The following is a 22,551-nucleotide window of genomic DNA, read 5'->3' as shown; positions in this document are numbered from 1 at the left end:
GCAGCTGCAAATTCCAAGCATTAGGAATAAATATGTTCACTGAGAAACCATAAGAAAGAAAAAAAAAAGAATTGTAGGTGGTGATGAACAGTCTGTGATCCCGGAATATCTGGGTGATATTAACCCAGGGATCATGTGTAACTGCTGGTACCCACCAGCCCATATCCACTGCATCCAATCTGCTGTTGACTTCAACTATTCATGTCCTGTAGAAACACCTTAATTCCTGCTAACCAATTACTAGTAAGCTGAAATAGGCAAATAACCTTTGTTTATGGTTTCTTTCCCACATTGAAAATAGTTCATCATTTTGTGCAGGGGGAGGTCATACCCATGTGAGCAAGACCTAGCCCCTGAAAGACCCCCTGCCTTCTAGTCAAGAAGGCAAGAGGCTATCTCCAAGCCAGTGAGATGCCCTGTGTTTCCATGAAACAAGACTCTCCTCCCAGCATCCCTCTGCCCACCACCTGGGACGGACTGCCCTGTCTCTCCGTAGGTCCCTGAAGAACCCTCTGGAGACCCTGTTGAACAGAAACTGCCTGATTTCAGAGTCAGACCTGATGTACCTGTCACAGTGCCTGAGTATCAGCCTACTGAAGGACCTGGGCCTTGGTAGGGTCAACATGACCAGCCTCAGCTTGGAGCCCCTGCAGGTCCTGATCATGAGGACCTCGGCCACCCTTCAGGACCTGGACCTGGTCAATTGCATCATCATGGACTCCCAGTTCAGCGCCCTCCTGTCCTCCCTTTAGCCACTGCTCCCAGCTCACTGGCTTCAGCTTCTGCATCAACCCCATCTGCATGTCCATGCTGGAGAGCCTGCTGCACCTCACTGGGGGGCTGAGCAAGCTGAGCCTCGTGCTGTACCCCACACCCCTGGAGAGCTATGAGGATGTGCACAGCACCCTACCCCTGGGCCTCCTGGCTTGGCTGCATTCCCGGATCAAGCAGCTGCTGTGCGCCTCTGGGTGGGCAAGCATGGTCTGGTTCAGCGCCAATTCCTGTCTACACTGTGGTGACCAGATCTTCTATGACAACAAACCCATCCTGTGCCCATGCTACATACCCACCTAGCCCAGCTCACAAGTCACCAGCTTTGTCCCTGGCACTGGGACACAGCCACCTATTCCTCAGTGTATCTAGAAGGAACACAAACCACAGTTTCAGACAGTTGTTCAATGCATGCGGGAAAAAGAAAGATGATCTAGAGTGGGTGGGGAGAGCAATGAGTTTGTGGGATTTGGGGAGAGATGTGTTCCTACAAAGTTAGAAATGTGAATCTGAATTTTGGAGGGGGAGTTTTGGGCTTGGGAGGTTGATGGCAGCATTACCCCTGTGTTGGATTGTTAACAACGAAATAAAAGGAATTTCAGTGTCAACCATTTGGTGTCCTCAGTGATCTGTGAACATGATTCTCCCCTTTAAGCTCATTACTCTTATTAGTGGTTAAATAAAAGGGCCTGAGCGTGAGTGGGGCCTAGATGTTCTCTAATAGACATGGATCGGCTAGAGGAGTTCAGGGCACTATTTACTCCCTGTGGTTCTCAATTCCAAGGCAGACACCTCATTTATCTCTGAGGCTGTTCAATCTGTCATCATATACAAGGTGTGTTCTCAGGGCCTGAAATGAACTAAGTGTCCAGGAGCAAGCACCGCTGGAGGGAACCTTCTTCCCGGGTACCCTCACTGCTAACCCCACCCAGGCCCTGGAGTCGAGAATTTCCCCAGTGGATCCAGCAGATGCAAAGCCTCCATCTCAGACCCTGTGCAGTGCCAAGACGGGTTCACTGTGCAAAGTTAGGCCCGGAGTCCTGGGGTATATTCACCAGCAGATCATCTGGAGCCTCTCAGCCCACTGGCTTTTTCCCACATTCCCACTGCTCTGCGGTATCTGACACCTCGGCACTCTGTGAACTGTAGCCTGCCGGGCTTCTCTGCCTGTGGAATTCTACAGGTGAGAATACTGCACTGGGTAGCCGTCCTCTTTTCCAGGAGATCTACACAACCCAGGAATTGAACTTGGGTCTCCTGCATTGCAGGCAGATTCTTTACCATCTGAGCTGCCAGGGAAGCCTCCAATTTCTAAGAAACAACCCAACATCCCTGAATCCATTGTCTACATGTGCTTTTATGCCACTAATATCCCCATAGGTTTTATTTTCTTTGTACCTTAACAAAAACTTTCACACACAATTACTGATTCAAAGGCTGACAGAAATCCATTCCCCATTGTCAAAAACGTCACTTCAGAGTTCTGTATTTCAGTGTTCAGTGTAACTTGGCATTTTTCTCCGTGGTGTGATTGATCTGTAACTTTTGTTTTTTAAACCTTAATCCTTCAATTTTTACTTTGAACCACATGATAAAGATACAATTTCCTCCAAATCCTGGTTCACTGCCAACCTGCCAGCACTAAGGCTCTAAAGCACTAGGAATTCATCTAATGATCTTTCCCCATCAGAGCTTCTTTCTGAAACCAAGTTCTCTAAGATTCAGAGAAAATTTATCAACTAAACAAGACAACAGCACCCCTTCAGAGTGGGAGGCTCCAACTATACCCCTTTTTGTGAGTGAAGGACCAGGGACCGGCATTGACCACCAAAATTTTAATTTAAGCATGTCCTAGAAAAGTGCATCACCTTGATTTGAGCTGTCCTCCTGGTTTAGATGGAAAACAATCCACCTGCATTTCAGGAGGCTCATGCTTAGTACCTGAATGGAGAAGATTCCCTGGAGAAGGAAGTGGCTACCCACTCTAGTATTCTTTCCTGGAAAATTCCATAGACGAACCTGGTGAGCTAAGACATGGAGTCACAAAGAATCAAACAGGCCTGACTGACACTCTCACTTAACCTTTAATACTGTGGGTAAGCAGGTGGTGCAAGTTGTCATTGATTGAGTCTTTCAATGTGTCGCGGTCCCTTATGCTTCGATCCCTCTCTGTTGCACCCTTGCATTTAAGCTGGGAAACCATCCTTTTATGATTTCTTACTCAGAGGATTAGAACTGAGAGCAGAATCAGCAAGAAACCAGATGCTCTGCACTGATTAAATGAGGATGAAAGAGGAGAGTGAAACAGGTGGCTTAAAACTAAGTATTAAAAAAAAAAAAAAAACTAAGATCGTGTCATCTGGTCGCATTGCACATGTCCAATAGAAGGGGAAAAGGTGGAATAACTGACAGATTTCCTCTTCTTGGGCTGTACAATCATGACAATGGCAATGGAAACCATGAAATCAAAAGATGGTTGCTTCTTGGCAGGAAAGCTGTGACAAACCTAGACAGCAGGTTGAAAAGCAGAGACATTGTTCTGCCAACAAAGGTCTGTATAGTCAAGGCTGTGGTCTTCCTAGTGATCATGTACAATTGTGAGAGCTGCTGCCACAAAGAAGGCAGAGTGCCAAAGAATTCTTGCCATCAACTTGTGGTGCTGGTGAAGACCCCTGAAAGTGCCTTGGACAGCATAAAGATCAAAGCAGTCAATTTTAGTGGAGATCAACCCTGAATACTTGTTAGAAGGATTGATGATGAGGCTGAAGGTCCACTATATTGGTCATGTGGTGTGAACAGCTGACTGACCGGAAAAGTCCCTGATGCTGGGCAAGACTGAGGGCAGAAGGAGAAGAGGGCAACAGAGAATGAGATGGCTGGATGGCATCACCAATGCAATGAACATGAACTTGGGCAAATGTCAGGAGATGGTGAGGGACAGGGAAGTCTGGAGTGCTGCAGTCCATGGGGTTGCAGATACAACCTGGCAAAGGAAAAACAGTCTTTTGAGATAAAGCTATCCCAGGGAGAGCAGAAGATGAAAGGTTTGTGAGAACAATGGAAGCACAAAGCTCTACCCTAGAGATGGAGGATGTGGGTCGAAGCTGGCCACCTGGATGAGTGAGTGCCCTGTTGAAAGGTGTGCCTTCTGTTCACCTTGTTGAGTCCAGTTCTCACATAGCCCTGATCTGTAGGTCAGCAGGTACCAGTTTGTGTCCTGAGGGCCTGATCCCCTCCGGGGTACCAGGATCTCAGTTGGTTTCAGATGCCCAGCCCTGTTGGTAGACACGCAGGCTGACCACATGTCACTGCATGGCCACAAGCCCCAGGGATATTCCTCCTTGACCACAGCACTGGACCTGGACTGGAGTTGGCCTTAGGGTTGTCCATGGAAGGAAAGGTGGAAACAGGTCATTTCTTTCTGTTGTTGTTTCTTAGGTGGCCAGCCAACTCAGCTTGCAGGATCATACTTCCCCAACTAAGAATAGAATCCACTCCTCAACAATAAAAGTGCAGAATCCTAACCACTCCAGGAGTACCAGAGAGTAGTCAGTACATCATTTCTTAAGCCTGGAAGACAGCATCAGAAGTCTGACATTGGCTGCTGAGAGGCAGCCTTCCTTCTGTGGGTCAGGCTTTAATGAAGTCACCAATCATTCCTCTCTCATTGACTTCTGGGATCCCTGTGACCAAGGCCCATAGCATAGAAACTTCTGGATGTAGAGAGACTGAAGGACAACATACCCCTTTCCCATTCATATTTATTCCCTGGCTACAGAACCAAATGCCTTCCAATAAATTCATTTGCTCTCAACCCATCTACAGAAACCATGCTATCCTCCTGTCTAGAAACCTTCCCTGCAGAAGAGATTGAACTCATGTCCTCTGCTTCTTCCTAGCCTAACATAGGAAAGCTTTTCTCTACATCTATTGATAAGCTTAAGTGTGTTCTGCTAGACAACAGTGGTTTCTCTTCCTTTTTTTTTTTTTTGGAGGTGGGGATGGTTAAAACAAATACTCCCATGGGTTGGGAAGATGCCCTGAGAGGGGAAAGACTATCCATTCCAGTATTCTAACCAGGAGGATTCCATGCACTGTATAGTCCGTGGGGTCAAGAAGGGTCAGGTGGGGCTGAGCAACCTTCAGTTTCACCATTGTGGTTTAGTTGCTAAGTTGTGTCTGACTCTTTTGTGACCCCATAGACTGTAGCCTGCCAGGCTCCTCTGTCCATGGGATTTCCCAGGCAAGAATAATGGAGTGGGTTGCCATTTCTTCCTCCTGGGGATTTTTCCCACCCAGAGATTGAACCCAGGTCTCCTGCATTAACAGGTAGATTCTTACCTGCTGAGCCACCAGAGATCAGTCTTTCCCCAAGTATTGGAGGGTTTCACACCTGGGATTCAAGTGAGGCAAGCTTTGAACTTCCAGATTCCCAGGCCCCTCCTCTGGCAATGTGTTTTTTCGGTGTGAAATGCAGCCCTGGAAGCTCTATGTTTAACAATGTCCCAGGGGATTCTGAAATTTGAGCAATCTCAAATCCTCCTGCTTGGAGCATGACAGTGTCTGGCCTTGGCTGTCTCGGGCTCACCAGGCTGGAAAGGAAACTAGGGGTTTACTTTGGTTTTTCTCTGAAAGTTATTTGAGGGAGTGTTGGAAAGTGACAGTGTCAACATAGCTGCTTCTTAATCAGGGACTTGATGATTGTCTTTGTCGTGAATCTTGAGCTCCTGCAGCTGCCTGGTTAAGCTGATAGCCAGAGGTCAAAATGCCCAAAAGGCACATTCCAGCTTGACCTTATTTTAGGGTTTTAGGCAATGGCACCCCACTCCAGTACTCTTGTCTGGAAAATCCCATGGATGGAGAAGCCTGGTAGTCTTCAGTCCCTGGGGTCACTAAGAGTCGGGCACGACTGAGCGACTTCACTTTTGCTTTTCACTTTCATGCAATGGAGAAAGAAATGGCAGCTGACTCCAGTATTCTTTCCTGGAGAATCCCAGAGTCAGAGGAGCCTAGTGTGCTGCCAGCTATGTGTCACATAGAGTCGAATAAGACTGAAGCAACCTAGCAGCAGCAGCAGCTGTCCCCTATTTAAGGGACAGTTATGTCTCTGGCAGCTGATGGGTATGTAGGAATTTGATGAATACTGTCTCTAGGAAGTTACCATACTGTAGAGTATCCTTCAGGGAGGGCCACCTTCTCACTCCCCAAGTACAAAACCTGTTTGGGCAACAATGACGAAGGTGGAGAGATTCCATCCATCATTGTTCTGAAACTGCAGCAGAACCAGCATGTCCATGAGCACAGCAGGGCCTCACCCCAGACACTTCGATGCAGGCTTTGCTCCTCACCAAGGAGAAAGTCCATGATGCTCCTTGTGCTTAATACAGAGCAAAATAAAAACTGAATTTCACTTGCGGGCTTAAAGTTGAGCTCCCATCAGAATGTGTGTAGGTGAGAGCCTGAGGGGAGGGAGAGGGGTGAGGGGTGAAGGTTTCCAAGGTGCTTTGTATTCCTTATTCACTGGCACTGAGGAAACTTCTGGTTACCCAGCCACACTTGGGAAGGAGCCTTTGAAAGTCATAGTGAGGGTACAGGTCACTGGACAGAGCCCAGGCTGGGATGTGCAGGGGGACACCTGAGCCTCCAATTGCAGCCATTTGCTGACACAGATTTGTGTCCTTGGCCCACATTTATTTCCCTTCAGGAGAGCCCTAAGCCCTCGGTGGCTTTCCAGCAGAATAAGGCGTGTCCCAGGTTTGGCCAGCCAAAAGAGTTCCATTCTCTCCTAACCCACATTCCTAAGTGTAATCTCCTAGCTTCAGTGAGGAAATGCCCTTTGCCTCCAGGAAAAAAGGAAGCATGGATCTTGGGTTTGCCTGGGGTTTAAGGGATCCACCTGATCCCTTTTTAGCCACTACCTCTGCTGGCAATTTCTCAAGCCTAGCCTAGGAATAGTCTTTTAATTCCTCTAAACAAAACAGAGGTATCTTGGGTACTTTCCTTGGTTTCAGTCCAAATGTCTGGTCCCTCTGTTCTCCTGGCCAGCTCCTAGGTGTCATTTTAATCTGATCAGTTCCAGGAAAGCCTGAACCCTCCAAATCTGGAGGCCCCACCATCACTCCATCATACCTCTGTTCCCCTGTAAACGAGCACATGTTTTGCAGTCTGGCGTAATGTGTAAGTGACTGTGTGACACTTGGGAAACTTACTCTGTTTCTTCTTGCTCTTGAGTGATACCACCATCCACACAAAGCTGTCTGAACATCAACATTTGGGTGATTTTTATGTAGCCCAAACTCCTGCAATGAATGTACATTCAGGTTGGTTTTCTTCTTTCACATTTTTGCTTTTCTGAACAGGCATAGAATTCTATCAGTTGTATGTAGTGAGAAAGTAAAGAAACCCAGTCAGCCTTAGCTGGATGGAGATCTAGTAGTAAGATAGCACTTGAGCCAAAAATGGAAGTTTCAGCCAGAATCTGAAAAGCATGTCCTGGAAGGAGAAGAGGGACTCAGGCCTGCTCTGACAGCTTTACCTGCCGGGATATTCATGGGTCAGGCCATATGGGCCAAGATCCAGTAGAGAATTTTCTTTGCTTTTCCATTCACATTGGCAATTGCAAGCCTTGCTTTTGCTTTTGCATGCAGTTTTACATCACCCCAGACATTTTGATTTCTTCTTTGATTTTTGCCACTTGTACAGACTGTTAACAACATTTCTTAACCAAATAGAATTTGGCAGGGGGCAGGCGGGGTGGATGGGGTAGGGTGGGATGAGAGTAAGAGGATGGGGCCACAGCGAACAGCATCTGGGGTCGTAGTTCCCTGATAAGGATAGAGCTCATGCCCCTGCAGAGAAAGAAGAGAGTCCTCCTCACTGAATTCCCAGGGATGTTCCTGGCATTGATTTAATGAATGACTTCTAATTCAGAGGAATTTTTGAGTGGCATTTTACATTTTCATTTGGGACCAGTGATTATAGTTCCTGCATTTTATAGTTTTGTGGTTTAACTAGCTTAAAATATTTTGGGGCTTTCTTTTTGTTTTACAAAACTGTTTTTTACGTCCATGGAATACAAAAATAAAAAATGTGTAGAATATTTTAAAGAGTGGGCGCTTTGTTCTGAATGTGAGTGCTTTGCTCCAATGAACCAAATGGTAATGACATTTGTAGAAGAAACACACAGGGAAGGGTACGTCTTTTTATTAAGTGACATGTCAGCACCCATTAGGTGAGTTATTGATTGGAGTTTAGAGACAGGTCATGGTGGACTAAACTTTTTATTCCTGTTTTCAGCCCTTGAGAAATAATCAGAAGTTTTCTCTGAAGAGAGTGTGGTCAGCTGTCAGACTGGTAGGTGTCTACTGGCCAGCAGGGCTGGGATTACATGCAGCAGCAGTAGGCATGGGATGGGACAAGAGGTCTGTAGATTACTGGTGATTACGAGTGAAATGACATAAAACAATACACACACAAAGGACAGACGACACGTACACACTCTGGCCAGAGGAACAGAACTGGGCAAAAAAACTAATTGCCGTTTATTATAAAAGCCCCCTAGGCAGAATTCCAGACTGCATGAATAAGTCTTTTCAGTACAGCGCTGGTACATACATGTTATCGTATAGCAAAGGGGAGTGAAATCTCTGTCTACTGTAGAGTGTGCCCAAAGCCCCCATCTCCTTCTTATCTCAAGAAGGGAATGCTCCCTCGTTTGCAAGGGACCATTAAACTCAAGGCTGTGTCCAGACTCTTTGGCAGAACGCCTCGTATGCAAGGACGCACAGCCCAAGAAGAGAGACCCGATTGTAGGCACATCTCTGCTACCCTATTAACCCTTCATCTCCCCCTTTTTTTATTTGCTTTTATAAATTGTAGCGTTGTCTGGATCTTCTCTGTTTCATGCTTTAATTGTTTTCCTTTCAGCCATCACTGGAAGACTAGAAAAGCAACACAACATAAAAGTAATATAAACACAGTCTTCCCAAAAGTAGTCCCAATTAGTGAGGATACATGCCCTAATGGATTTAAGTTATTCATTCCCTCTTGAAGATTTTAAGCAAATCAGATCCAGGTAAATTTGTCGTTCCAGGTCCATAATCTCTGTAGTGAGATTTTGATGCCCAGTCAAGGACCGTTTTACTTTAGTCCATCCTTCACTCGTGTTAAATAGTACAGGTGTTATACAAAACTGAGAATAATTCCAACCATATTTCAACACACTTCGATTAGATAAAACAGCCCATTGATCTCCAAGCCAGGAAACAGTGTGTTGAAGACTGAGCAAGTTGGTAGCAAGTTGGGCATCCAAATCTCGCTGTTATTGCCATAATAAATGAGAGTCTTTATGCCAGTCCTGAATCAAATCAGCTGTTTGAATTCCTTGGTGTAATGCAAGACCTGCCACCACTGCTGTTGCAGTTACTGACGCAACTGCTGGAATCAAAGCAATGACCACACCAAGCATACGTTGAGATCGGTGTAGCAAAGTCTGTACAGCGGTTACTAGATGAGAAACAGAAAATGAATCTGACCATGGCCGAGTCAGATTTATAGGTAACCATACTTCTGTCTGAGCCTTAACAATTACTAATGAGAAATTGGAATTATAAGCTCATTTTTTAAATTATTCCCACCGAAGTTAAATTACAATAGTTAAATTACAATAGTCACAGGGCACAGACCCCACAGTATCATTCCAGGTCCAATTCCCATATAACAATGCAAAAGGATATTTTACACATGCCATTGCAGAATAAGATTTATTAACATGTAAATTAACATGGAATGGACCCGAAGAGTCACCAGTGTCCAAAGTATAGTTTCCTGACCAGATAGTGAGATTACTAGGAACCGCCCATAGTTTCCAAATACCTCCTTGAATGTACAGATATCCTTGCAATTGTAATTGAGGAGGGACAAGTGCAAGTTGCTGCAATTTAACTGTTTCATTACCATTGCCCATCAAAGTGCTATTTGCACGATGCCACTAAAAAGATTTATTTGACCATTTTTCTAAGAATTGACCATGATCCGGACTCCAGTCTACAATCATGGCCTCAGAATAATGCATGACCTTAAAGGGTCGATGACCTCGGCAATGTTCCTTCTCCAGAGATTCTAGAGAAGGAACAAAAAAGTTAACAGGACATAGAGACATGTGTTTTCCATTATGAATATCCATCAGTTCTGCCGAGGTGCTAAATCCCCTAGTGGAAACAAGCACAGTAAAAGTAGCAAAATGGTAATTATTATATTTTACCCCCTATGTATTATAAGAATGATGAGAATGTTCCTTGGTGAACAGATGAAAGGGATGTCCCCCTATACATAAAGGAATGCCTTCCACTGCAATGGTCAAATTGCTAATATTATATTGTTGTTTATGATGAGATAGTTGTTCTATTCCCCCGCAAGCTGGTGGGGGGAAGAAGGCAGTCTCATTAGTGCATACCTGCACTTCTGGTTCCCTCCAGGAAACTGCTCTTACTAATGGGGGATTAGGTATATATGCCCAATATGTATGATTACTTGCCGATACACCGATTACCTGATATGTCGCCACTGCCATCATGGCAAGCAAAAGATTGGTAGGATTCAGAGGCTGCCCTGCCTTCATTAATGTCTTCTCTGCTTCCTGGGTCAACCTTTTCATTTGACCGCATGCTGGAGGTGTTGCTTCCCGTGTACGGGAGGTAAGGCTTCTCTGCATAGTAAGCTCTTTGAATTTTTGAACAAAGGGATCAGCCATTGTTGATTTTGATCAATCTTGCTTGGGTCCAAAAGCTGTAATTATCAACAGAAATGAAAGCATACCCTCGTCCCAAATATATTAATGATGCTGGGATCCAACCTTTATCATTATCTTTATACCAAATAGGCATATTCAAGATATCCTTATCCTCTTCTTTCCCTTGAAAATGCAACGCTGCTGCTGATAAATTTCCCTTGCTCCAAACATTCAAAAAATTTAGGGTAAGTAAGGTTTTATTCAGAATGTCTTTAAGTTTTATAAATCTCTCTTGTTCCCCCTTTTTAATTTTTTTTAAGATAATCATGCAAGGTATGATTAGCTCTTTCAATGATAGCTTGCCCTTGACTATTATAAGGAATACCAAAAGTATGAGTTATATGGTATTGAGACAAAAAGTGAGCTAATTTTGTGGATTGGTAAGCAGGTGCATTATCAGTTTTCAATTCAATTGGTAATCCTATAACTGCAAAACAAGATAACAAATGAGTAATAACAGCGCAAGCCTTTTCAGAATGTAATGCAGTGGCCCATTGAAAATGTGTGCAAGTATCTATAGTACGATGCACATATTTTTGTTGTCCGAAGGAAGAAATGTAAATTACATCCATTTGCCATATCAAGATTTGCTTGTAGTCTTCTTACGTTGACACCTGGTGGGGTAAATGGCAAAGCAAAGGGTGCACATATGAAACAAGAACGAACAATATTTTAAGCTTTTTTTTGAGTAATAGCATGAGATTTTTGTAACCCTTTGGAGTTGGTATGTTGTAAGAGATGTTCTTGCTTTGCTGCTTTTATAGGATAAAGTAAGGCGTCAATTGCAGCATTTCCGAATGATAAGGGTCTAGGAAGGGCAGAATGTGCACGGATGTGAGTAAAGAAAACTAACTCTGAACGTTGCAAGAGCAATTGCTGTACTTGGTAAAACAATTTATCAATAGCTGATTAAGCGTCAATGGAAGGGAGACATGGGGAAGCTGTGGGCAAGAGAGAACAGCATATCGATAACCTGAAACAATGTTAATAGGAAGTTGGGGAAAATCTTGCAAAACTAAATAGATAGCCCACAATTTAGTGGGCTGTACAGAAGAAAATGAGTTAGGGAGAACCTTGGAATTTTCTGGGGTCTAATATCCAGCAGTATTTTTATTTGCATCTGTAAAAATAGTGGGTCCCTTAACTGGAACATCTGAAATTGGGGCATGAGATATCATAGTGTTAGTCTGGAGAAAGTCAATCAATTTAGATGATGGATAATGATTAGAAAATGAACCAGGATATGAGGCAAGATAAAATTGCCAGTTTTTATTAAGTTGTAAACATTGAGATATTTGAGCAGTTGTTAACTGAGTAACAATCTGGTGTGGTTCACATTCTGATAATTGTAAAATATGATGGCGACCTTTCTGTATAAGGAAGGCTAATTTATCCATATATAGTCAATTTTTTGGAAAAGCTGTTAGGTAAGAAAACCCATTTTATTAATCTTTTTTTTTATTTTTTTTGAGCAATTACACTAGATGGGGAATAAGGGGTATGAAATACGATAAAAGAAATAGGTTGAGATGCATGTAAGTAAGTCAGAAAGCCATCATTCAGTTGTTGCTCAACAAATTGAAGTTCCTGTAAAGCCAATGGGGTTAAGGTCCGGGGGCTATCCAGAGTTGTATCTCCTTTTAAAGTAGAAAACAAATGTTGTAATTGATAAGTAGGAATCCCAAGCACCAGGTGTAACCAATTAATATCTCCCAATAATTTTTGAAAATCATTTAAGGTTTTAAGATGGTCTCTTTTAATTTGCAACTTTTGGGGCCTAATTTTATGTTGTTTCAATATTGTCCCTAAATATGAAATAGGAAAGTCCTTTTAAATTTTTTCTGAGGCTATTTGCAAATTGTATAGCCTTAAAGTCTCTTGTATTTTTAAAAAGAATTAATCACGTTCAGCAATACTAGGAGCTGCAAATAGGAGATTATCCGTATAATGATATAGAATATAATTGGGGTATCTTTGACAGAGGGATTGTAAAGAGTGAGCTGCGAATATTTGACATAAGGTAGGACTGTTCATCATTTCTTGTGGTAGGACTGTCCGTTGATAACCCTTAACAGGCTAAGCATGATTAATAACAGGAACTATAAAAGCAAATTTATCTCTATCTTGCAATTGTAGGGGAATGGTAAAAAAAAAAAAAAAAAAGTCTTTAAGATCTAGCACCATTAAGGACCAATTCTGAGGAATAAGAGCTGGAGAGGGTAGTCCCAGTTGCAATGCTCCCATAGGTTTAATATATTTTTTAACTTTTCATGAATCGGTTAACATTCTCCTTTTCCCAGATTTCTTTTTTATAACAAAAACAGGAGAATTTCAGGGTGAGGTAGAGGGCTCTATATGACCAAGTTGGAGTTGTTTTTGTATTAATTGTTTTAATGCTTCGAGCATTATTTGTGGTAATGGCCACTGCTCAACCCATTTTGGAGTATTAGTTAACCATTTTAATGGGACTGCTTAAGGAATTTGAGCAGTGGCTACTAGTTTTCCGATGGAATGGTTACAGAAGCCCCCAAAGGAGAGAGAAGATCTTTCTCCCATATATTAATAGGTATATTTACAATATAAAAGGTGAAAAACACTGATCTTGCATTATGGAATTGACATTGCAAGGGATGGGTATTCTTTCAGACATCTGCAATGCAGCCTAACCCCGTCAGCATTAAAGGGCTTTTTTCTTTTTCCCAATCTTGGGGCCATTGTTGAGAAGAAACGATTGAAATATCCGCCCCTGTATCTACTAGTCCCTCAAAGTTGTTTTTGTTTGTTTGTTTGTTTTGTGTATAATCAAGGAGAGAACAGGGTGAGAATCTTTGATAAGCATTTTCCAAAATATATGTTGCCCAGTACTTCCAAATCCTCCTGTTCATTCATTAGGAAGAGCCAAAAAGGGGTGATTAGGTAGGAGAAGTATTTCAGCAATACATTTTCCAGCTAACAATGAAAGTGTGATAGAAGTAGAGACTATAATTAAAATTTCCCCAACACAGTCAGAGTATATTACCCCAGGAATTATGTTTAAACCTCTCAAAGCCGTGCTTCTACGGCCTAATATCAAGCCAAAAGTGCCTTTAGGCAGTGGTCCAAATACATTTGTTTTTAATTTATGAATGCCTCCCCCTGGTGACAAAAGAACATTATCAGCTAGTGGCAAATCATCAGCAGCACTTCCTGAAGTAGCAGACCATAAGTCCGAAATCATCATCTGAGGTCCTTTTAACGGGGTATCGACTCATAACGGTTGTTGGGAGGAAATAGGGTTGGAGCAGACGGGATGGGAGGAGGGCAAGGAGGAGAAGTCCCTGTTATTGTTCCTGAGCCCCAAGGACTAAGGCCTGCAGGATAGTTTCCCGGTATCGGGTTGCCCATTTTGTCTGTTTTAGATCTGCATTCATTAGTCCAATGAAACCCTTTTCAACACCGACAACAAAGTATAGGAGGAGTCTTATTTTTCCCAGCAAGAGATCTGTCATTTGGAATTGCACCTTGATCAGCTTTTAATTTCTGACACTCTATTTTCATATGACCAGGTTTTCCACAATGAAAGCAGTTACCTCCCTTTGGTGGTCTCATAACTTTGGCCAAGGCCATAGCAAAGACATTAGCCTGATGCTCAATTTCCCCTACCCCTGAGCAGGCTCTGATTTATTCAGCTATAGATGTGCTCTGTCCCTTTAAAGGTCTCAGTATACGCTTGCATTCAGGATTTGCATTTTCAAATGCAAAAGTTTGTAATAATATCTCTGAAATTTCATGCTTCCCTACAGCCCATTCTATAGCTACCCTCAGTCTTGCTAGAATATCAGTATATGGCTCATTAGGGCCTTGCATTGTTTTAACAAAGGAAGACTGGGCTTGGCCAGTAGGCACCACATGGTGCCATGCTCATAAAAAAGACTTGGAGGACTTGTTGTAAGTCCTGTTCAGAGTATTGAGCCTGTTTTCTTCAAGCCCAATATTGGCCCTCACCCATTAGTTTGTCCTCTAGAGGACCAGGGGGATTTTGTCCCTCATTAATCTGAGTCTGCTTTTTAGCTTCTTCTTCCCATCAGCTACGAAGTTGCAACCATTGAGAGCCCTCCAAGACAGCTTGGGCAATAGATTTCCAATCTAATGGAATGATTAATTTGCCTTTTTCCAGTGATTTCAGCATAGCCAAAACAAAGGGAGATTGAGGACCGTACTGTGCTATTGCAGCTTTAAGATCTTTAAAAAAATATATATTCCAAAGGAGCATATTGAACATTTATCACATTGCCATCCTGCTGTCTCTGGATGGGAAACAATTGTGGAGGATCAATAAACACACCAGGGGGAGCAGACAAGTCATCATCATGAGGCATAGACAAAGGAAAGGAGAACTGACAATGTTCCCTGCCCACATCGGGCCGATCAACCGCAGTGGGGAAAAGAGAAGCACAAGGAGGAGCAGAAGGTGTAGATTTTTTCTCCTCCTTATGGGATGACCATTGTTCCTGGAATAGATGGGTCATTTTTTTTAATCTCTTTGCCCTCCTCTGACAAAACTGAAGAAGCCTCTGAATCTGATTTTGAGCTATCAGATGTTTCACCATTTACAGGAGGAGGCTCATTTGTATCCTTGCCTTCAGGCGATGTAGAAGCCCCACCAATGTCTGACACATCCTAATAAATTATTTCTCCCCTCCTTGAAGCATTACATTTAATTTTATTATCAGTAGAGAGCAAGGTCAAAGCCTGTGTTTTAGCACTACACAAAGTCTATAACTTCAAAGGGATCACATTACCCTTCTGATGTTGCTTTCTCAGTTCCTTTTGAATTATTTTCCATTCCTTCAAGGTTAACTGCAACTTAGTTTGATATTGAAACCAATGACGATATTGCTCCACCAAGCGAAAGAGCTCACTCAACCGACGAGTTGAGGCCTTAACGCCTATGGAGTGGAGAACTCCTTGGACTAACTCCATGTACATGAATTCCCCTAGCAACTCTCTATGATTTTTTGAAAGTTCCCTTGCTAGGGTGAGGAATTCCCCATGATTTTCCCTAAAGTTCCTCTGCTATGGATTTAAAATCCCCCTGGGTTCACTCACCCTTTCGGTTTCACTCAAGCCCCACGTTGGGCGCCAGATATAGATTACTGATGATTACGAGTGAAATTACATAAAACAAGACACACACAAAGGACAGACAACACATACACACTCCGGCTGGAGGAACAGAACTGGGCAAAAAACTAACTGCTGCTTATTATAAAAGCCCCTTAGGCAGAATTCCAGACTGCATGAATAAGCCTTTTCAGCACAGCACAGGTGCATACATGTTATCATATAGCAAAGGGGAGTGAAATATCTGTCTACTGTAGAGTGTGCCCAAAGCCCTCATCTCCTTCTTATCTCAAGAAGGGAATGCTCCCTCGTTTGCAAGGGACCATTAAACTCAAGGGTGTGTCCAGATTCTTTGGCAGAACTCCTCATATGCATGGATGCTCAGCCTGAGCAGAGAGACCAGTTTGCAGGTACATCTCTGCTACCCTATTAACCCTGCAAGGTCAGATTGTCCCTTTGTTGCTGCCCAGAGAGGGGCTTGTCAAGGTGCCAGTGGGGTGAAAGCTGTGACTTTGTGGCCAGAAGATGTCTCTGACCCTGCCTTGGGTTCTCTGAGTGTGGAGGAAGAGCAGGGTCACCCGGGATCTTGGCCAGAGAAGGATCCCCACCTTGCATCTGACATCCCCCTCAGGACTTATTCCAGAGTAGGTTTTTCAGGTTGGGTGTCCTGGCCCCACCCCGACTCCTGGGGCTGGCCATACAGAGCCTCGTGCGGAATGAGACCTTGGACAACACGGCCCTAGAGGAGCTGCCTGTCGAGCTCTTCCTGCTGCTGTTTATGGAGGCCTTTGCTGTGAAGGACACCCATGCCATGAAGGCGATGGTGCAGGCCTGGCCCTTCCCCTGTCTCCCACTGGGGGCCATGATGAAGGACCACCAACCTCATCTGGAGACCTTCCAGACTGCAATCAACGGCCTGGAAGTCCTCCTTGCTCAGGAGGTCGGCCCCAGGTAAGGTCAACCTGGCAGACTGGTGGGGCATGGGGGTGTGAGCAAGATGAAGCCAGGGCAGGAGGATTACATGGAACAGGTGTTCCGGTGTACAGGACTGGTTGAGGGGAGGAGGTGAGAAAAGGCACGTGGCTCTCCCCCAGTGTCCTTTAAGGTGGGGACCAAGGCAGGCCTGGAAGCCAGAGGAGCTGCAGTGTATGAAGTGCAGAGCCCACATGAGGTCCCAATGCCTGCCAAACTCTGCATACCTATTGTGTGCCCCGTGGCCCCACAGGTGGTGGAAGTGGCAGGTGCTTGACTTGTGCTGGAATATGCATCAGGCCTTCTGGAACCTTTGGTGTGGCATCAAGGCCAGTGTTTGCTCGCAGCTGGAACCTGAGCCAGCCCAGCCCATGCAGAAGATGTGCATGGTGGAGACACAGGCAGGGCTGATGCTGGCGCAGGCCCCTGTTGAGGTGCTGCTTGACCTGTGCCTCAAGGAGGACACTGCGGATGAGAACCTCAGCTACCTGTTGAAGAAGGTCAAGCAGAGGAGGGGCCTGTGGCACCTTTGATGCCAAAATTTGAGGATCTTCAGCATCCCCGTGAAGAGCATCATGAGGATCCTGAAGCTGGTGCAGCTGGACTCCTTCCAGGACATGTAGGTGAACAGCACCTGGAAGCTGGCCATGCTGGGCAGGTTCCTGCCACATCTGGGCCAGATGGGTAACTTGTGTCACCTGATGCTGTCGCATATCCACGTTTTGCCACATACCACCCCCGACCATGAGGAGCACTAGGTCGGCGAGCTCACCACCCAGTTCCTGAACCTGCTCCACCTGCAGGAGCTCTACCTGGACTCCATCTTCTTCTTGGAGGGCCACCTGCACCAAGTGCTCAGGTGAGGGGTGGCACCAGCTCTGCAGCTCAAAAAAGGCCTCTCTTGTTTCGTTCCTGCTGAGGACATTGCCAGGGTGCATGGGTCACGGGGAAGTCCTCACAATGCCGCCGTTCTGTCCCTGGGCATCTTGTGAGGTCACCTCCTGGTCACAGTCAGAGATGTGGCCTATGTGAGATGTTGTCAAATAGGACTTCTTGCTGGGAGTCCACATATGGGGGTCAGGTGTGATGCCCTTGGGAATTCTTAGATGACTAAGCCAGAAGGCCATTGGTACATCAGGCATGATGTTAGAAGTCCAAAGCTCTGTTTCTTCCTCCCACCTGCTGCTTCCGTCCTTAGTTATTTTAGGCTCTAGGTGAGCTGTGGGAAGTGGGTGATTCTGGAGATGACAAGGAAGGATCAGGAGGGGAACACTGTGGCTCCTAAGCAGTCCAGAGAAGAGAAAAAGTCAAATAAGCATCGTTTAAGTGGCTCCATTCATTTTAAGTCCAAATTACAATTGTCATTTTCCTCTCAGTCTCCTGAATACATATGAAATCCACAGTAACAGGTTATCACTCTGCCTTGAACACAGTGATAAAAGCTGAGAGGATGCAACCTAGTGTGTCTGTAAAAAAGTTGCATTGATTCCCATTTTGGCAGCTGCAAATTCCAAGCATTAGGAATAAATATGTTCACTGAGAAACCATAAGAAAGAAAAAAAGAAAAAAAGAATTGTAGGTGGTGATGAACAGTCTGTGATCCCGGAATATCTGGGTGATATTAACCCAGGGATCATGTGTAACTGCTGGTACCCACCAGCCCATATCCACTGCATCCAATCTGCTGTTGACTTCAACTATTCATGTCCTGTAGAAACACCTCAATTCCTGCTACCCAATTACTAGTAAGCTGAAATAGGCAAATAACCTTTGTTTATGGTTTCTTTCCCACATTGAAAATAGTTCATCATTTTGTGCAGGGGGAGGTCATACCCATGTGAGCAAGACCTTCCCCCCGGGAGACCCCCTGGCTTCTAGTCAAGAAGGCAAGAGGCTAGCTCCAAGCCAGTGAGATGCCCTGTATTTCGATGAAACAGGCCTCTCCTCCCAGCATCCCTCTGCCCACCACCTCTGCCCCTGGGACTGACTGCCCTATCTCCCCCCAGGATCCTGAAGACCCCTATGGAGACCCTGTCGATCAGCAGCTGCCTGCTTTTGGAGTCAGAACTGACGTACCTGTCACAGTGCCCGAGTGCAGCCTGCTGAAGGACCTAGAAATCATTGGTGTCAACCTGACCAGCCTCAGCTTGGAGCCCCTGCAGATCGTGATCGAGAGGAACTCAGCCACCCTGAAGGACCTTGACCTGGACAAGTGTGGCACCATGTACTCCCAGTTTAGCGCCCTGTTGCCCTCCCTGAGCTGCTGCTTTCAGCTCACCACCTTCAGCTTCAGCGACAACCTCATCTCCATGTCCGTGTTGGAGAGCCAGCTGCACCACACTGAGGGGCTGAGCAAGCTGAGCCTCTTGCTGTACCCTGCATCCCTGGAGAGCTATGAGGATGTTCAATGCACCATGCACCTGGGCCTCCTGGCTCAGGTGCATGCCCGGATCAAGCAGCTGATGTGAGCCTCTGGGTGGCCCAGCATGGTCTGGTTCAGTGCCAACCCCTGTCCACACTGCGGTGACCAACCAGATCTTCTACAATACCAAGCCCATCCTGTGCCCCTGCTACATGCCCACCTAGCCCAGCTCAAGTCACAGGCTTTGTCCCTGGCACTGGGACACTGTCATCCGGACCTCAGTGGATCTTGAAGGAACACAAACCACAGTTTCAGACAAGTGTTCCATGCATGTAGGAAAAGGAAAGGTGATTTAGAGTGGGTGGGGAAGGAGGGGTTGGTGGGATTTTGGGAGAGATGTGTTCCTACAAAGTTAGAAATGTGAATCTGAATTTTGGAGGGGGAGTTTTGGGCTTGGGAGATTGATGGCAGTATTACCCCTGTGTTGGATTCTAAACAATGAAATAAAGGGAATTTCAGTGTCAATCATTTGGTATTCTCTGTGATCTGTGAACATGATTCTCCCCTTTAAGCTCATTACTCTATTCTTAGTGGTTAAATAAAAGGGCCTGAGCTTGAGTGGGACATAGATGCTCTCTGATAGGCAAGCAATAGCTACAGGAGTTCAGGGCACTATTTACCCACTCCCTGTGGTTCTCATTTCCAGGGCAGCCACCTGCTCACTTATTTCTGAGTCTGTTCAATCTGTCATCATATACATGGTGCGTCCTCAGGGCCTGGAATGAACTAAGTGTCCAGGAGCAAGCACTGCTGGAGGGAACCTTCTTCCCAGAGACCCTCGCTGTTAACCCCACCCAGGCCCTGGACTCGAGAATTTCCCCAGTGGATCCAGCAGATGCAAAGCCTCCATCTCATACCCCGTGCAGTGCCAAGACGGGTTCACTGTGCAAAGTTAGGCCCGGAGTCCTGGGGTATATTCACCATCAGACCATCTGTAGCCTCTGGGACCCACCAGCCTGATTCCACCTTCCCACTGCTCCACCGTATCTGACACTTTAGGATTCCACGGACTGTAGCCTGTCAGTCTTCTCTGCCCATGGAATTCTACAGGTGAGAATATTGCACTGGGTAGCCGTCCTCTTTTCCAGGAGATCTACCCAACCCATAAATTGAACTTGGGTCTCCTGCATTACAGGCAGACTCTTCACCATCTGAGCTGCCAGGGAAGCCTCCAGTTTCTAAGAGACAACCCAACATCACTGAATCCATTGTCTACATGTGCTTTTATGCTACTAATATCCCACAGATTTTAGTTTGTACGTTAATAAAAATTTTCACACAAAATTACTGATTCAAAGGCTGACAGAAATCCATTCCCCATTGTCAAAAACAGTCACTTCTGAGTTCAGTATTTCAATGTTTAGTGTAACGACATTTTTCTCCTTGTTATGATTCATCTGAAACTTAAAAAACAAACAAAGAAAACCTTAATCGTTCAGTTTTTACCTTAAGCCACATGGTTAAGATAAAATTTCCATCAATCCTTGTTTTCTGCTAATCTACCAGCACTAAGGCTCTAAAGCACTGAGAATTTAACTAATTCTCTTTGCCCTTCAGAGCTCTTTTCTGACACCAAGTCCTCTAAGATTCAGAGATTTACCCTGTAAACAAAACAGCAGCACCCCTTCAGAGAGGAGGGCTCCAACTATACCCCTATTTGTGACCAATAGACCTGGTACCAGGATGGAACAACAAAATTTTGATTTAAGAATGTCCTGGAAATCAGAAACACCTTGAGCTGAGCTCTGCTGGTGGCTCAGATGGGAAAAAAATCCAACTGAAATTCAGAAGACTCAGACTTAGTCCCTGATTGGAGTCATTTCCTGGAGAAGGGAGTGGCTACCCACTCTAGTATTCTTTCCTGGAGAATTCTATAGAAAAGCCTGTTGGGCTACAGGACATGGAGTCACACAGAATCAGACAGGACTGACTAACACTTTAACTTCCCCTTTAATACTGTGGGTAAGCAGGTGGCGTAAGTCGTCATCGATTGAGTTGTTCAGTGTGTCATGGTCCCTTATGTATCTGTCCCTCTCTGTCACACCCTTGCATTTAAGCTGGGAAACCATCCTTTTATGATTTCTTACTCAGGGAATTAGAACTGAGAGCAGAAGCAGCAAGAAGCCAGATGCTCTGCACTGATTCGGTGAGGATGAAGGAGGAAGGTGAAACAGCCAGCTTAAAACTAAGTATTAAAAAAACTAAGATCGTGGCATCAGGCACCATCACTCCATCGCCAATAGAAGGGGGAAAGGTGGAAGTACTGACAGATTTCCTCTTAGGGTGTACAATCACTGCCATGGTGATTGCGACCATGAAATCAAAAGACGGTTGCTTCTTGGCAGGAAAACTGTGACAAACATAGACAGCATGTTGAAAAGCAGGGAAATTCCTCTGCTGACAAAGGCCTGTATAGTCAAGGCTGTGGTCTTCCTAGTGGTCATATACAATTGTGAGAGCTGCTGCCACAAAAAAAGGCAGAGTGCCAAAGAATTGTTGCCATCAACTTGTGGTGCTGGTGAAGACCCCTGAAAGTGCCTTGAACAGCATGGAGATCAAAGCAGTCAATCTTAACGGAAATCAACCCTGAATACTTGTTAGAAGGACTGATGCTTAGGCTGAAGGTCCACTATATTGGTCATGTGGTCACTGGAACAGTCCCTGATGCTTGGCAAGCCTGAGGGCAGAAGGAGAAGAGGGCAACAGAGAATGAGACGGCTGGATGGCACCACCAATGCAATGGACATGAACTTGGGCAAACGTCAGGAGATGGTGAGGGACAGGGAAGTCTGGAGTGCTGCAGTCCATGGGGTTGCAGATACAACCTGGCAAAGGAACAACAGTCTATTGAGATAAAGCTATCCCAGGGAGAATAGAAGATGAAGAGGTTTGTGCGAACAATGGAAGCATCAAGCTCTCCCCTAGAGATGGAGGAAGTGGGTCAAGGCTGGCCACCTGGATGAGTGCCCTTTTGAAAGGTGTGACTTCTGGTCACCTTGTTGAGTCCACTTCTCACAGAGCCCTGATCTGTAGGTCAGCAGGTACCAGTTTGTGTTCTGAGGGCCTAATCTCCTCCTGGGTACCAGGTTCTTAGTTGGTGTGAGATGTCCAGCCCTGTTGGTGGATTCAGAGGCTGACCACATGTCACTCCATGGCCACAAACCCCAGGGAGCTTCCTCCTTGAGCACAGCACTGGACCTGGACTGGAGTTGGCCTTAGGGTTGTCCATGGAAGGAAAGGTGGGAACAGGTCATGTCTGTCTTTCTGTTTTTGTTTCTTAGGTGGCCAGCCAATGCAGCTTACAGGATCTTACTTCACCAACTAAAGGTAGAATCCACTCCTCAACAGTGAATGTGCAGAGTCCTAACCACTCCTGGACTAGCAGAGAGTTCCCAGTAGGTCATTTCTTGAGCCTGGAAGAAGGCCCAGAAGTCTGACGATGGCTGCTGAGAGACAGCCTTTTATGTGTCAGGCTTTGATGAAATCACTAATC

At 45.2% G+C, this 22,551-nt stretch overlaps 1 pseudogene; it reads left to right on the top strand.

Moving 5' to 3' along the window:
* The first annotated feature begins 7,055 nt into the window (after positions 1-7,055).
* Positions 7,056-19,222, top strand: LOC132658910 (melanoma antigen preferentially expressed in tumors-like; annotated as a pseudogene).
* Positions 19,223-22,551: the final 3,329 nt, after the last annotated feature.

The sequence above is a fragment of the Ovis aries genome, chromosome Y (assembly GCF_016772045.2).
Source record: "Ovis aries strain OAR_USU_Benz2616 breed Rambouillet chromosome Y, ARS-UI_Ramb_v3.0, whole genome shotgun sequence".
Taxonomy (NCBI): Eukaryota; Metazoa; Chordata; class Mammalia; order Artiodactyla; family Bovidae; genus Ovis; species Ovis aries.
The sequence above is the reverse complement of the archived record's forward strand: the minus strand, read 5'-3'. Positions and strand labels throughout refer to the sequence as shown.